General features: G+C 45.1%; 1 pseudogene; it reads left to right on the plus strand.

The window, feature by feature from the left end:
* The first annotated feature begins 350 nt into the window (after positions 1 to 350).
* Positions 351 to 468, plus strand: LOC124796561 (annotated as a pseudogene).
* The last annotated feature ends 15128 nt before the right edge of the window (positions 469 to 15596 follow it).

Consider the following 15596-nt stretch of genomic DNA (forward strand, 5'->3'; position numbering starts at 1 on the left):
GACAGCCGAGTTTCTGGTCTTGGGCAACCCACCGTCCTGCACAAGCCACCCTGGGCTATGTGACAGCCGTCCTGACAATTAGGTCTGCCCCTTCCACCTCATTACCCCGGTGTAATGAGCGCCATTTTGCGTCAGCGTTTCAGTATCGTCCTCTCCGTGTGGTGTGACGGAGGACAAACTATTTTGGCAGGACTGCTTTCCATTAAAGAGATTGACTATAACGGATCGACTGAGATGAAGGGTCAGTTTGAAGGCCTAATCGTGAAAGTTGAGGCATTTCAGACGTGGACACAGTGAACAGGTGAGTGCTGCAGCATGGAGCAAATAAATAAAATCACATGAAACATGGCTTCAACGGCCTTGCCGCAGTGGATACACCGGTTCCCGTCAGATCACCGAAGTTAAGCGCTGTCGGACGTGGCCGACACTTGGATGGGTGACCGTCCGGGTCGCCACGCTCTGTTGCCGTTTTTCGGAGTGCACTCAGCCTCCTGATGCCGAAAGAGGAGCTACTCGACCGAATAGTAGCGGCTCCGGTCAAAGAAAACCATATTAACGACCAGGAGAGCAGTGTGCTGACCACACGCCCCTCCTATCCACATCCTCAGCTGCGGATGATAGGGCGGTCGGATGGTCCCGATGGGCCACTTGTGGCCTAACGACGGACTGCTAGTACTTTTAACATGAATGTAACATCGAGTACATAGCTTTCTTATACTAGTCCATATAGTATTCCACACTAGTCTGTTACACAGGCGTTTTCGTCATAACCAAACACAATAACAGTGAGACAAAGTAAAAACATTGTGAAGGCTCCAAGTGAACTCAATGATTAGACTTGCCTGGCGTTGTTGTAGCGCCTTATTAAGTCGGCTCTACGGTGGCACTACTCGTACATCCACCAGAGGGTGTGTCTATGTGCCAGCTGTGGACTGACAGGACAGTCACATGTGTTACTGCCAACCTCTGGCTACAGAATGCCTGGCGTGACTCGATAATGCCCTCAAAACTCCTCGCCATCATTTTTTACTGGTACTGCTGGAAAGGACAAGTGGAGGAGACGGCGGGGGGGGGGGGGGGGGAGGGGGGGAGATCTGGACATACGTGGCACTGAGGAGGAAGGAACTGAAACTGCAGCCGACGACAAGCTTCTGCCTGCATCCTGGCATTCGTCACGAAAATGACTCGAAACGTTGTCAAAAAACCAGCCACAGGGTGCACACCCATGTCCAGTGGCGAAACCGCAACGGCGACTGGAGGGTTCATGGTATCCCACTGGAAGGCGGCAGAGTTAAGGATGCCCACCTCTTGTGGCTGACGCTGCAGGCGATATGGTGACGACGACAGCACTGGCGCTGCTTCGACGACCATTGCCTCTCCATCCAGCACTGGCAGGCTGTGACACGATGCAGGTGAAGACGGCTGAGGCTGTGAGGTTCTCCTGGGCACCGAATCTTCTGATAAAAAATCCGCAGCAGCGTCAAGCAGCCCACTCAGGGGAAGCTGATTCCGGAAGCCCTTCTACAGCCTGGTGGGAACCTATAAAACATGAAGAATGGCCCAAGACATTCTTGATAGCACCCCGCTTCCAGCACCTGTGTCTGCCAAAAACTCTGAAAAAGACATCGTTAACAGTAAACTTACAGCACTGCACAGGATGGGCCGAGTGCTGCAGGGGCCGAATTAAATGTGTTCTATAGAGGCACCCATGCAAACGTTATACTGGTGACTGGACTTTGTGTGGCTGAGAACTGTATGACGAGAGAAAGAACACTAGATCCTTCTCCCATCATATGGAAGCATGTAACTTGTTCATTGGTTGTTTGAATGTTTAGACGAAGTGTTGTTCTTCACCATTAGGTTAAGGATTGAACGCTGCTGTCGTCACATGCTTCATTTCGATGTTGTCACAAAACTGCTAAGCTTCTGTCCATGTGAAATGCAGTCTGTTGTCCGAAACCAACACTTCCAGTAGACCATAGATGTATAAAATCGATGTCAGAGTCTTGACAGAACTTGCTGTTGCGGTGGATTGCATCGGCATCAGAAACGGAAACTTGCAAAATCAATACGCAGACGCTGCCAAGGGGCGCTACGTTTGAGGCAATCAACAAATTTATGTGGCAGAGGAGCCCAGTATTCTACACACACGTACACTTTCCATTAAATGCAACTGGATAATGTCACTGACATGACATTCTGTTTGCAAGTATCTTAATTTATTCACACCATTTCAGCTGAGGATCAATATTCATTCCTAGAAATTTGCTACACTGTCTGTAGAGGTACCATCTACATATAATTTAACAGTGACATGTTCCCTCTTCTAACTGAAATTCACAGCATTAGTGAGACCTGATAGGCAAGGAAGGCAGGATTCGGTTATGGGACCGTAGTTAGTTACTATTGGTTACCTTTTGCAATTACAAACATTTATTTTGAAACGGTAATTCCAGACTCAGCAATAAATAAAGATATCACACGTTATTAATGAAAGGATAAACGACTGTGTAATTACTAGTGCTTTCAGTGCGTTACAATTTGCCAAATGAGCATAAAATACAGACACAGTAAATTATGTTTTAAAAATAAACCAGAGTGATCCCAATTAGAATTTTAAGGCAAGTGCTCACAGTCACGGCTGAAGGCCTTAAACACCAAGAACGGCAATTATAAAAAAATTTAACAAGCACACTGTAAAACAGCATTTTAATTTAAAAAGACAGGCAACTGATCACCAAACGGGTGAGGCAAAATGATGGTAAACTTGATAGCACAATCATTTAAACCTGCTGCAACGCCAAGTAAGGCAATTATATAAAAATTTTAGAAACGTAGAATAAAACAGCAAATACAATAATAAAACACAAGGGGCCAGTCACAGATGGTGCACCAGGAATCGATCTCTGAGAAGGTCCAGCAAAAAACACTTTCTCGACCGATGAGATGGGCAGCCAAGAGTTGCATTCACTTCAAATGGCTCTGAGCACCATGGGACTTAACTGCTGTGGTCATCAGTCCCCTAGAACTTAGAACTACTTAAACCTAACTAACCTAAGGACATCACACACATCCATGCCCGAGGCAGGATTCGAACACGCGACCGTAGCGGTCTCGCGGTTCCAAACTGTAGCGCCTAGAACCGCCCGGCCGCATTCACTTCACAAGATAGTAACTCAGACTAGTGGCAGTCTAACGAATGAATAATGATAATCTTGCTAACTGTCGTCCAATAACCAAATGCAGAGATGTAAAAATACGCCAATGCCGGAACCGGTGGTCTGGACTCCCTCGGCGGAATACTGTGCTTAGAGCGCCTGAAAGGAGAAAGGAACCACTACCACCAGAGTAGAAGAATCGCCAGCCAAACTACAATCAAAAACTACACGGCTCACCGGACAGCAGCGGCAAAGCGAGGAAACGTGCACTGCCCTTACATACACTAACCCCCGGGCCATGCAACTGGGGCATTAGCGGCCACGAGGTATGAAAAATACCGCTGGTTGAACTTATCAAATAGTAACAAACTGAATGCAATAAATAGTAATTAGAAGTCCAGGAAAGCTAATCAGATCCGACTTCCCCAAGCTTTCCACTCGCTGGTCTTCACCTCAGCAACTCTACAAGCAGCAACACGAACCCAAGTCACTGGAGAATTGCAAGATGGTGGAGGTTTCTCTATTTGAATCCAAATGCACTCAACTTAAAGCTTGCAGGATCCGGTTTACGACGAGGTCGTGCACCCCATGACCACAGGCCTTCGATCCGGCAGTCCATGCTCGCCACCACCGGTCCCAGCGTGTTCTCACACTCTGCGCACCTGGCTCCTCCTTAGTCCTCAACTGAACTGCCCACTGACACGACCCGGAAGAACGACGACGTCGCCCCAAAGATAGGGCCACAGTTACCACATATCGGTAACCGCCGCTGCTGCCACTAGCGGACAGGCAACGCTTACGAAACCAAGTGGCGCCAGTCAACACGAGAAGAAGACATAAAACCGCAACCATATCAACTAAACTATATGGTCTGGCCTCCAACAGAGGACAGAAGCCTACAAACAGCATCAACGCGAGCCGCAGCACAGCTCAATTAGTTTTTTTAATGCTCAGTGCCACTTATTGCTTATTGATCAATTGCAAACATCATTGATTGTTTAATGCTTTTTTTTCTCTGTACCATATTCTCTTTCTTTTCTCAGCGACTATAACACTCCTATCATCAGAAAAGTGAATTTTTCTCCTATGACCAACACTACTGGTAAAGTCATTGATGCACGCTAGGAACAGTGTTGGTCCCAATATGCTACCCAAGGAAAGCCTATAATAATGTCTTTTTGTTCTGTATTACTTAAAGTTTAAACATATTTGAGACATGTGTTGTCTCTTCGCTTTGTACCCTCTGCGACGTATGATGCGAAGCAGTCGTTACCTACCCTCTTATCTTATTGCTTGGATCTTATAATTACCAATATCAAAAGACTTAGAAAGATGCGCCTGTTACACACACTCATCTTTGTCAAGAGCGCCCAGTATTACTTTTATGAATTCTAAGGTGGCTGATTCTGCACTTCTAAGACCTTGTAAACCGAACTGAAACTCACTTAAAAGATTGTATTTCTTCAAGTAATTCATTAATGTAACTGATTCTATTGTATACTATGGCGGCGAAAAGAAAATGATCTGAAAATTTTCTATGTCTTCTTCATTACCTTTCTTCATCAGATATATACCTCTTGCCTTTTTTAAATACTCTGGAAATTTTCCAGAAGTAAAAGATTCATTTACCGCAAGTTTTTGAAGATTTTCCCTGTGCTGTGGCCACGCAGCAGAGGCCGGCTCGGCCGATGTGGTAATCGAATAAACAACGGGACATCATTCTTGACATTACGTCAAAAGATGCTGGGCAGACGGAGTTGACAACAACGCTCACAGTCAATCGCATAGAACTGCTATTACCGGAAACAGTGTGGCCAAGGGTGAAGTAACATACTGTGACGTGGAGCACTTGGTTGCAAGTGGGAAACTAATACGTAGCAAATTTAAAAAAAAAATTAACCCAAGCTTGGAGCAGGGCGAGCTAGAGAATCCTTACAGGAGAAGTATTTGGCAAACCTATTCATTCCACCTCCACCCCCCTTCCGCCCCCAGTGGGATTGAGCCAAAATTGTAACTGTAAGGGTATAAATAATTGAGCTTCACGGCTCAGAGCATACAGTTCCGTCGCCATTTTGCCTGCGTCTTGAACAATGGAGAATGATGGGCTTTTGAGTTTCAGAGATACCACGGCTACCACTGGGTGATGAACAGCGGATGGCTATATGTCTGCTGATTAACTCACCGAGGCAAGTGGCATGCCATAACTGTGGCGTGGCAGCTGGGTAGCTTGCGAAGACTTCACCGATGCAGGAAGCTGGTGCCCGACCATACACTGCCCTCTGATAGGCTTCAGCCGACAGACTGCAAGTGCTCTACAGTGAAGCTGGGGAAGGGCTACCTTCTAGCGTCCTAGGAACCTACTATATGTTATCAGCCACCTTCCGGGTCTACCTTTGGGGAGGGGAAGGGGGGAGTAATGCCTGGGGCATTGCTGCTCGGCATCAGTACAACTAATGGTAGCTATCACACCCAAGTGTACGACATAGGGACACTGAGTACGTGTGGGAGTGTGTAGCTGGCGAAACTCCAGAGGTTGTGGGCAGGCTGTGGTCGTTCTTCGTCCGATGGCGACCCACAAAGCACCGTGGCAGCAGCTGGCCTCGACCCAGGATAGTGGACGTTACCGGTGTCATCAGGGTGTTAGCTCTTTCCGCAACTGCTAACATTTGCATGCACACAGTGCAGCCCCGAGAGCAGCCAGCGTGATTAAACAGTGGTGGTATTGGCAAGTATTTATTCAAGCAGCCTTGTACAGCCAGCAATTTCGCTCGCTTAACCTGACATGAAGTGACCCAGAATAGGCTGTTCCGCCATACCTGGTATCAGTAAGTAGCCGTTAGATTTCCTAAAATGACGTACTGTGTCGAGAAGTGGTTGTCAACGCCTTAGTCTATGGTTTGGTGAGAGAAGTGATTGGTGGGTAACTCTCGATACCCAAACGCTGCGGTTTGATGTCGAGTAGCAAGACTGTGAACTTTTATCATTACATACGAGCTGTGGTACTTGGCATGTGTCCAGTTCAGAAGCGTCTGCTCAGCACAGTGGTTTGGGGTCTCACTTTGTTTACGTTTGATTCAATATCTGTTGTCAGTTATTATATTTAATTTGTGAGCACTGATAGATTATGTAAAATGTTTGCGAAGCACCGTTAACCCGTGGACTTATTATTGTTTATGTGTTGTGATAGACCCTATAATGTACTACCAATAAGGGGAGAGTTTTGCAATCCTGCAATGCACGAATTGCCTGCAGTAGATCTGTAGCAGCCATACGTTTTACTTGTAGGTGGGTCGGTCGTTTGTCCCGCGATTGTTGAGGGTGAAGACGGGCTAGGACACATGAGGAAAATGTAATATATAAGGCTTTGGGAGACTTGAGTGCATTAGTTAACTACTCGCTTTTCTGTTATCAATTACGGTAAGAAGTAAACAACGCAGAACAGTAAATCACGTGTTGCTACTACTACAGAGTCCGTTGTTGCTTTAACTGACCAAGTTAGTGCGTTAATAAATTAAAATTCTCGCCATAACAGGAGCACGAGAAACTCCTTCCTAGATTTGAGGCTTTGGAAGCTGTTCACATACAATCATAGCCTGAATCGTGGAAAAATAATAAGACAGAGTTGAGGATGGCTTCTTCTTCTTCCAATCTGGCTGTAGCCACACTTTTCAATCCGTTTTCGGGTGAAACAATGGAACATGATTAAATATTCACTAATGGCGTTACAGCTACTGCTGCAATGAGCGGTTGGTCAGACGAAGTAATTCTACGTGTTGCATTTAACAGGAGAATACAAGGCGTATGTGTTGTATCATGAAACCATCAGATTTTCCAAAAGCAGAATAGAACAAGGTTTTTTGCGAAAAGCTGAGTACTTCGTCAGTGGAATTAATTTCGGACAGGATTCGCAAAATCAATGCGCAGACGTATGGGCCTACCCAGAATGCGGAGGCCAGTAAGATGATACCGCAGGAAGCAGCAAATAGAGCATCAGACTTTTCTTGCTAGGAATACGCGCAGAAGTATCACGAAGCGTTCGCGTTGAGAATCCGTGTCATTTAACAGCAGCTCTTAGAACTGCAGCACAATTGGAGGAGGTAGATTGGGTACGACAGTACGTGTGTTTACTATTGCGAAAACTAATGTTCTGGAACATATGAAAGTTTTTCCACATGTGGGTGAAGGACATTGAGCGATTCTCGAGCTTGATTTTCTCGAAAAATAACATGCTAAGATTAATATTTGGCAACGCATGGTTGAGCTTAGTGGAAATTTGTTTCATTTGGGCAATACAGCTGCAAATGAAGTCATTCCGCAAGGTCCACCTGTATTGAAGTTGATGCCAACAAAGTTGCAGACGAGTTCGTTACAGATTGATCAACAGGAATCAAATTCGGGGATTGGAAGACGTTTTTCGGGACTGTATAAAGAGGCACAGGAAGTGATATTTGTAGGGAATTTCAGAGGAGTACCATGAGTTACAGTGAACCGACGGTAGATTAAGAGCTTGGTTGTCAAGATGGTGGATATTGTAGCACAGAATATAGTTTGGAGGAAGACAGGTTGCTTAAATGTGGAAAATAAATTACTAACTTGTTGTTTGGGGCAGTGGATGCGGAGGATGCTTGGAAGTTTAATTATATGCTTGGTCAGGTCCAGCAAATGGTGGTGTCATAGAATGACACGCAACTCTATAGTCTAGTTAAGAGCAGAGAGTACAAAACAAAAAGAACTATGGAGCTAGCCCGGTACACTAGCGATACAAATGAAGTGTTGAATAATGATCTGGGGAAGGTACGAGGACAATTATGTTTATAGGACAACAAACTGGGCAGCGCAACGTTACTCCGCGCATTGGCAGATCAGCTTCGTGACTCAAGGAGTGAGCTGATGATATTGCAGGAAGCAATGCATCATGCAATAAAAGGATATCTCTGGTGTTGATTTCACCATGGGAGTTCATTTTGGGATTACGCCTAGTGGAGAAGCAGTTCCCAGCAGCATTAAGACATGTAATACAAATGACAGAAAGTAATTTAGCATTATTCCTTCATACGGCTAGGATGAGTGTAAGAACGGATGGAGCAATGGTATACCGGATGTCTCTTCCAAGGGTCACCAGGCTCAATTTCTCTGGTGTTTTGGCAAATATATGCAATTAAGTTTCTGCATTGTGTAGCTAGAGTCAGCCCAAACAATAACCCCAAGTGTAACATGCCGCCATTATTGTGAGATGCTTGAGCGTTTGGCAAACGATTGAGATTGTGGTGTCACCGCCAGACACCACACTTGCTAGGTGGTAGCCTTTAAATCGGCCGCGGTCCGTTAATATACGTCGGACCCGCGTGTCGCCACTATCAGTGATTGCAGACCGAGCGCCGCCACACGGCAAGTCTAGAGAGACTTCCTAGCACTCGCCCCAGTTGTACAACCGACTTTCCTAGCGATGGTTCACTGACAAAATACGCTCTCATTTGCCGAAACGATAGTTTAACATAGCCTTCAGCTACGTCATTTGCTACGACCTAGCAAGGCGCCATTAGCAGTTACTATTGATATTGTGAATCATGTACCGGCAAGACCGACGTTCACCATTAATGGATTAAGGTTAAGTATTCCACCAGCTACGTCCGTTTTTCTAAATTCTAATTTCCTTGTCCTGTTCCAGACCTCACGCCAGCCTGCGTGAGCTAAAACGCGTGCCTTTCGGCCTCCTCTAGTAACCCGGTGTTGGCTCTCCTGCCAACCAAAACAGAGATGCTACGAGATATAACCCTGGTTCGATTGCCATCTGCGCCTCTTTTTTAGGAGAGGCTGTTGGTACTTATGAGATCATGTGAAATGGGAAAGCAAAGAATCGCAATGGATACTTAATTAAATATCTGAATTAAACAAGAGTAGCCTAGTTACTCTTGAAATATGGGTAAAACAACTCACATACATATATTGATAAAGGTTTTCATTAGGCTACTAACTGAAAATAAAGTTCAAGTTAAAAATCTTAATGATTGGTAGACGCATTAAAGTGATTCTAGCCACTGAGTAAACAATACAAATAATTACAAAAGGGACACAAGGATGCAAAATCGTAACGAAGGACTTTGGCAAAGGCGGTTGGATTTGTGACACAAACGACACAAAAAGTACACAGAAGCACCAAAAAAACTGGTATAGCCATGTGTATTCAAATAGAGAGAAATTTAATCAGGTAGAATACGGCGCTGCGATCGGGAACGCCTATGTAAGACAACAAGTGTCTGGCGCAGTTGGTAGATGGGTTACTGCTGCTACAATAGCAGGTTAGCAAGGCTTAAGTGAGTCTGAGCGTGGTGTTATAGTCGGTGTACTAGCGATGGCACACAGCATCTCCGAGGTAGCGGTGAAGTGGGGATTTTCCCATACGACCATTTCACGAGTGTACCGTGAATATCAGGAATTCGGTAAAACATCAAGTCTTCGACATAGCTGCGGCCGGAAAAGATCCTGCAAGAACGGGACTAACGACGACTGAAGAGAATCGATCAACGTGACAGAAGTGCAACCCTTCCGCAAACTGCTGCAGATTTCAATGCTGGGCCATCAACAAGTGTCAGCGTGAGAACCATTCAACGAAACATTATCGATTTCGGCTTCCGGAGCCGAAGGCCCCCTCTTGGACCCTTGATGACTGCACGGCACAAAGGTTTACGCCTCGCCTGGCCACAACAGCATCGATATTGGACTGTTCATGACTGAAAATATGTCGCCTGGTCGGACGAGTCTCGATTCAAATTGTATTGAGAAGATGGATGTGTCCTGGTATGAAGGCAACCTCATGAATCCATGGACCCTGTACGTCAGCAGGGGACTGTTCAAGCTCGTGGTGGCTCTACCATGGTATAGGGTGTGTGCAGTTGGAGTGACGGAATTGCCGATACGTCTAGATATGACTCTGACAAGTGACCCGTTCGTAATCATTGTGTCTTATCACCTGCAGTCATTCATGTCCATTGTGCATTCCGACGGACTTGGGCAATTCCATCAGGACAATGCGGCTCTCCACACGTCCAGAAATGCTACAGAGTGGCTCCAGTAACACTCTTCAGAGTTTAAATACTTTCGCTGGCCACAAAACTCCCCAGACATAAACATTATTGATCATATCTGGGATGCCTTGCAATGTGCTGTTCAGAAGGGATCTCCACCCCCTCGTACTCTTACGGATTTATGGACAGCCCTGCAGAATTCATGGTGCCAATACCCTGCAGCGCTACTTCAGACACTAGTCGATTCTACACCACTCGTGTCGCGGCACTTCTGCGTGCTCGCGGGGGTCCTACAGGATATTAGGCAGTTTCTTAGGCTCGAGCCACGTGGCATGGACTCGACTGATGTCTGAAACAGCGCTGGAGGGAATAAACACCACGAATACTGCAGCGCTTTTCACAAATCCGTAAGATTACGAGGGAGTGGAAATCTCTTCTGAGCAGCACGTTGCAAGGCATCCCAGATATGCTCAGTAATGTTTATGCATGGGGAGTTTGGTGGCCAGAGGAAGTGTTTAAACTCAGAAGAGTGTTCCTTTAGCCACTCTGCAGCAATTCTGGACGTGTGGTGTGTCGCATTGTCCTGCTGGAATTGCCTAAGTTCGTCGGAATGTACAATGGACATAAATGGATGCAGGTGATCATACAGTATCCTTACGTACGCGTCACCTGTCAGAGTCGTATCTAGAGGTATCATGGTCCCAATATCTCTCCAATTGCACACGTCCCACACCTTTGCAAAGCCTCCACGAACTTGAACAGTCCCCTGCTGACATGCAGGATCCATGGATTCATGAGGTTTTCTCTATTTCTGTACATGTCCATCCGCTCGATACAATTTGAAACGAGACTCGTCCGACCAAGCAACATGTTTCCAGTCATCAACAGTCCAACGTCGGTGTTGGAGGGCCCAGGCGAGGTGTAAAGATTTGTGTCGTGCAGCTATCAAGGGTACACGACTGGACCTTCGCCACCGAAAGCCCATATCGATGATGTTTCGCTGAATTGTTCGCACGCTAATACTTGGTGATGGCCGAGCATTGAAATCTGCAGCAGTTTGTGGAAGGGTTGCACTTCTGACACGTTGAAAGATTCTCTTCAATCGTCGTTGATCCCGTTCTTGCAGGATCTTTTCCGGCCTCAGCGATGTCGGAGATTTGATGTTTTACCGCATTCCTGATATTCACGGTACACTTGTGAAATGGTCGTACGTGAAAATCCCTACTTGATCGCTACCTCGTAGATGCTGTGTCCCATGGCTCGTACGCCGACTATAACAACACACTGACTCACTTAAATATTGATAACCTGCATTGAGGCACCAGTAACCGATTTAACAACTGCGCCAGACACTTGTCTTATACAGGCGTTCCCGACGGCTGCGCCGTATTCTGCCTACTTACATATAATTGTACTTTAATACCCATCCCTGTACCAGTTTCTTTGGCGCTTCAGTGTGTATTCCTCTACTTCAGTATTTACTGTCTATGTCCCACAGATTGCCCTCGTCGTCACTGTTAGTTACTTCTCCTTCTTTCCTCTCTGCTTCAACCATCAGAACAGCTGTATTCACTGTTTCCATAACTCATTACCCATTCCGGGGTTTTATCGAGCGTTCTCCATTCACTTATTTGTATTCATCTTCACTCGAATCATCATCTTCTCTCAGATGTCTAACATCGCATCTGTCCATTCTCCTCTGTGAAGAAATACCTCAAATGTACTTCCAGCTTCTTCTAAAGTATTACACCTTAAGTGTCGTGTCTTTGAAGTCGCTGGACCCACTCTTGTCATCTTCCCCACATTCTTCGCAACTTGATTTCTCTTCTTCTACAACTAATTCTGTCATCGCCCCCGTTATTAGAACAGCGCTCTGCACAAATTCAATAAATTGAGTCCCACAATCACCTTCATAGTCAGGTTCCTTATAGTTAAGGAATTAGCACTGAGACTGTGTGACTGAAACTCGAAATCGGAGCTGATCTGCTATTTACCTTCCGTGTATTTCCTCTGTAATGAACCATGCTCCTGCATCTCTTGCATTCTCAAGATCGACTACTGCTTTTCCTTGTTGTATATCTTATAAGTTTTATTTAGGGCCGAAACTTGTCATCACAAATGGCTCAAATGGCTCTGAGCACTATGGGACTTAACATCTATGGTCATCAGTCCCCTAGAACTTAGAACTACTTAAACCTAACTAACCTAAGGACATCACCCAACACCCAGTCATCACGAGGCAGAGAAAATCCCTGACCTCGCCGGGTATCGAACCCGGGAACCCGGGCGCGGGAAGCGAGAACGCTACCGCACGACCACGAGCTGCGAACTTGTCATCACATTGATCTTTATATCGATAATGGGATATGCAATACGCGCATTCAGTTGTCGATCTTAGCGGTACCTTCTGACAATTTTTAACTCATCACAATCGACAAGTGAGGCTCTCGGTAAGCGTACACTTTCTAACGGCGAGGTTGGAGCCTTAGCTACTAGTCGATGGTGCTGGTTATTGCATCATCATCACCGTTGTGTTGATTCCTTCATGGTTCAGGAATATGTACTTCGACAATTTCGACACCTTCTCTCTGTTGATCACTGATTTCTCCATGATTGCCTCAGTCATCTAGTTGGTACAGTGGTCCCCACGATGCATTAGGATTGTTTCCATTCCACTTATTGGCATTACTCTGTGGTGGATGTTTCACTCACCAGTTTGAATTATGTGGAGCATATTTTTGTGGGTCAAAGTGGGTTTTTGTGAAACATACAGGCTCTGTAACTTGGGCTACATGATCAGTCAATTTAATGTAAGGAATGTTGGAATGCACCGATAACGTTCATGCCACGACATACATGTGCAACATGTCTCTGAATCTGGTACAACAATTTTGTTTGAAAATTTTTTATTAATCCCTTCTGCTTGCATAACACATCCACGGACTGGTTACATCTCACCATCTCCCTGAAACACTGAATCGGATCTCGATATTGCGATTCAGTAAATGGCTCTATCATTAAGATTCCGAATTTCACCCGCTCTTATCTGTCTTGTGTCCAGTGCTCATGGAAAAATGCTCAGTTGCGTACTTCATATGTTTTGCATTTGCTTATGATTACTCGTACTGTTGCTACTGTTTCTTCTCAGGGATGTGTGCAAATAATATTTGTTGGTAACGTGCATACCACACCCTCTGTAGTCCATCGTGGAGTTTTTCGGCCCAAAGCATTGGATAAAGACTCTTCGAATGGTCTGGGAATAGTGCATATTTCTGTACCGATACAAAGTCTTCCGTTTCTCGTCTTCCTCGTCTTCCTGGTACCCCATGCCCACTGGTATCGCTGGCTGTACATGTGCAAGTTAGTGCTCTGTCACACTGCATATGTGGCAGAGTCTGTCAGTCAGCTGAAGCAATTCTTCCTCTCCCTCCCTTCTTTCCCCTTCGCACATGACTTTTTCGCTAATCTTACTGCTACTCCTTGAACCACTGCTTCATTCCATTTCGTTAAGTAGTTCGACAAATGCCTCATAGTTTCTGCTGTTAATGTTAACCTGAATTTCCGTGGATTGAAATAATTCAAATGATTCAAATGGCTCTGAGCACTATGGGACTTAACATCGGAGGTCATCAGACCCCTAGAACGTAGAACTACTTAAACGTAACTAACCTAAGGACATCATACACATCCGCGCCCGAGGCAAGATTTGAACCTGCGACCGTAGGAGTTGCATGGTTCCAGACTGAAGCGCCTAGAACCGCTCGGCCACTGTGTCCGGCTTGAAATAATTCCTTGATTTCTTGCTTATCTTTTAAAGTAACTGAAACAATCCTGTCTGATACCAAATCTCTTCGCAACGACAGCAGTTTGACTTGCGCCTTACCCTTCGTTCCTTTATCTGAAACCTTTCCTTGTATTCTTTAATCACGTCTACATTTTTACATAGTTCTTCGATTGTGCTTTTCACTTGAAAAACAAGTGCGTACTTTATTGACGCAACCAAGCACTTTTCATCAATTATTTGTGTCGTTTTGACTTAGGACATATTTATCTCCTACCGGATTCTTTATCCATTTAGGCGATCCCCTTGGTGTAACCTTTTGTGTGATACGCCAGCTTTTGATCGATCCTCACGTAATGTTCCCTATTTTCCTTCAAAATTTCCTCTGTCTTTTTGTACCTCTCGTCGTTTTTTCCATTTTGTTGCTTATTTATCAAAGCTAGTCCTGCGTAATTTTATTTTCCTTAAAAAGTTCCTCTTTCTTTTCGTGTTGCTTATTTTCTTACGCTGTCTTCCGTCTTCTCGTAATGTCGTTTGTTTTCTAATGCCATTGCAATCAGAAAGGATTGGAGATCAAACGGTGCCGAAACAGGAGGCGTTGGCGCACGAATTGTAATACTCTGTGTTATTCCTGGTGTCCAGTGGCTTCACATACTTCCATTGTCTGTGACATTATCACGTTTTCCTCATATAAAGACTCAGCTTCGAACTGCTCCCCACACTCCCGCATATTACTTGGTTCACCCTCTGTTACAACTGAACCCTAAAAATTATCATTCACACTTCTCTTTTTGCAATCTCTTGTGAACCATCCGGCTGAATATCCATATACAACTCACTGTCCCTGATTACTGATTGACTGGCTAGTTCTCTTTGAACTTTGCTCATTCTCGCCAAACTTCGTACACGAGCAAGGGCTACGTTTGACAAGTCCGGATACTAACACAAACAACAGCCGGCTATGTTAACCGCGCAAATGGCTTTCTCTTTTGTCCATTCCCCCCATCAGGTGCTTTCAAATGGTTCAAATGGCTCTGAGCTCTATGGGACTCAACTTCTGAGGTCATCAGTCCCCTAGAACTTAGAACTACTTAAACCTAACTAACCTAAGGACAACACACACATCCATACCCGAGGCAGGTTTCGAACCTGCGACCGTAGCGGTCTCGCGGTTCCAGACTGTAGCGCCTAGAACCGCACGACCACTCCGGCTGGCTAGGTGCTTTCAGAAGTGCTCTCACAATCATTGAGGAGTGAGACAAATATTTTCTGCGAACCTCTGACAAACATCCTATAAAGATTTTTCCATCGAAGGTGTTACTACGCTACGGATATATTGTTAATAACTTACGAAACAAGTATTTTTTCTATAATCTTCTTTTTCGTACTTAAACCAGAAATCCAAGGCGGGCATTTGTTCAATAACTCGTTCTGAATTTTTACATAGCGATTGCATCAAACTAAAGATAAATCTGCCATCAATAATGAGAACTGCAAGAGCAGTACTGGCCTTGTTTGAAACAGACATCGTCAGCATATGTGAATGACGTCGACAGACAAGAGAAAGATCATAACAGTATCTGATCATTAGTAAACTACTAGAGACTGTCACATCATATTAACACCTATGGG

This window comes from Schistocerca piceifrons, chromosome 4 (assembly GCF_021461385.2).
Source record: "Schistocerca piceifrons isolate TAMUIC-IGC-003096 chromosome 4, iqSchPice1.1, whole genome shotgun sequence".
NCBI lineage: Eukaryota > Metazoa > Arthropoda > Insecta > Orthoptera > Acrididae > Schistocerca > Schistocerca piceifrons.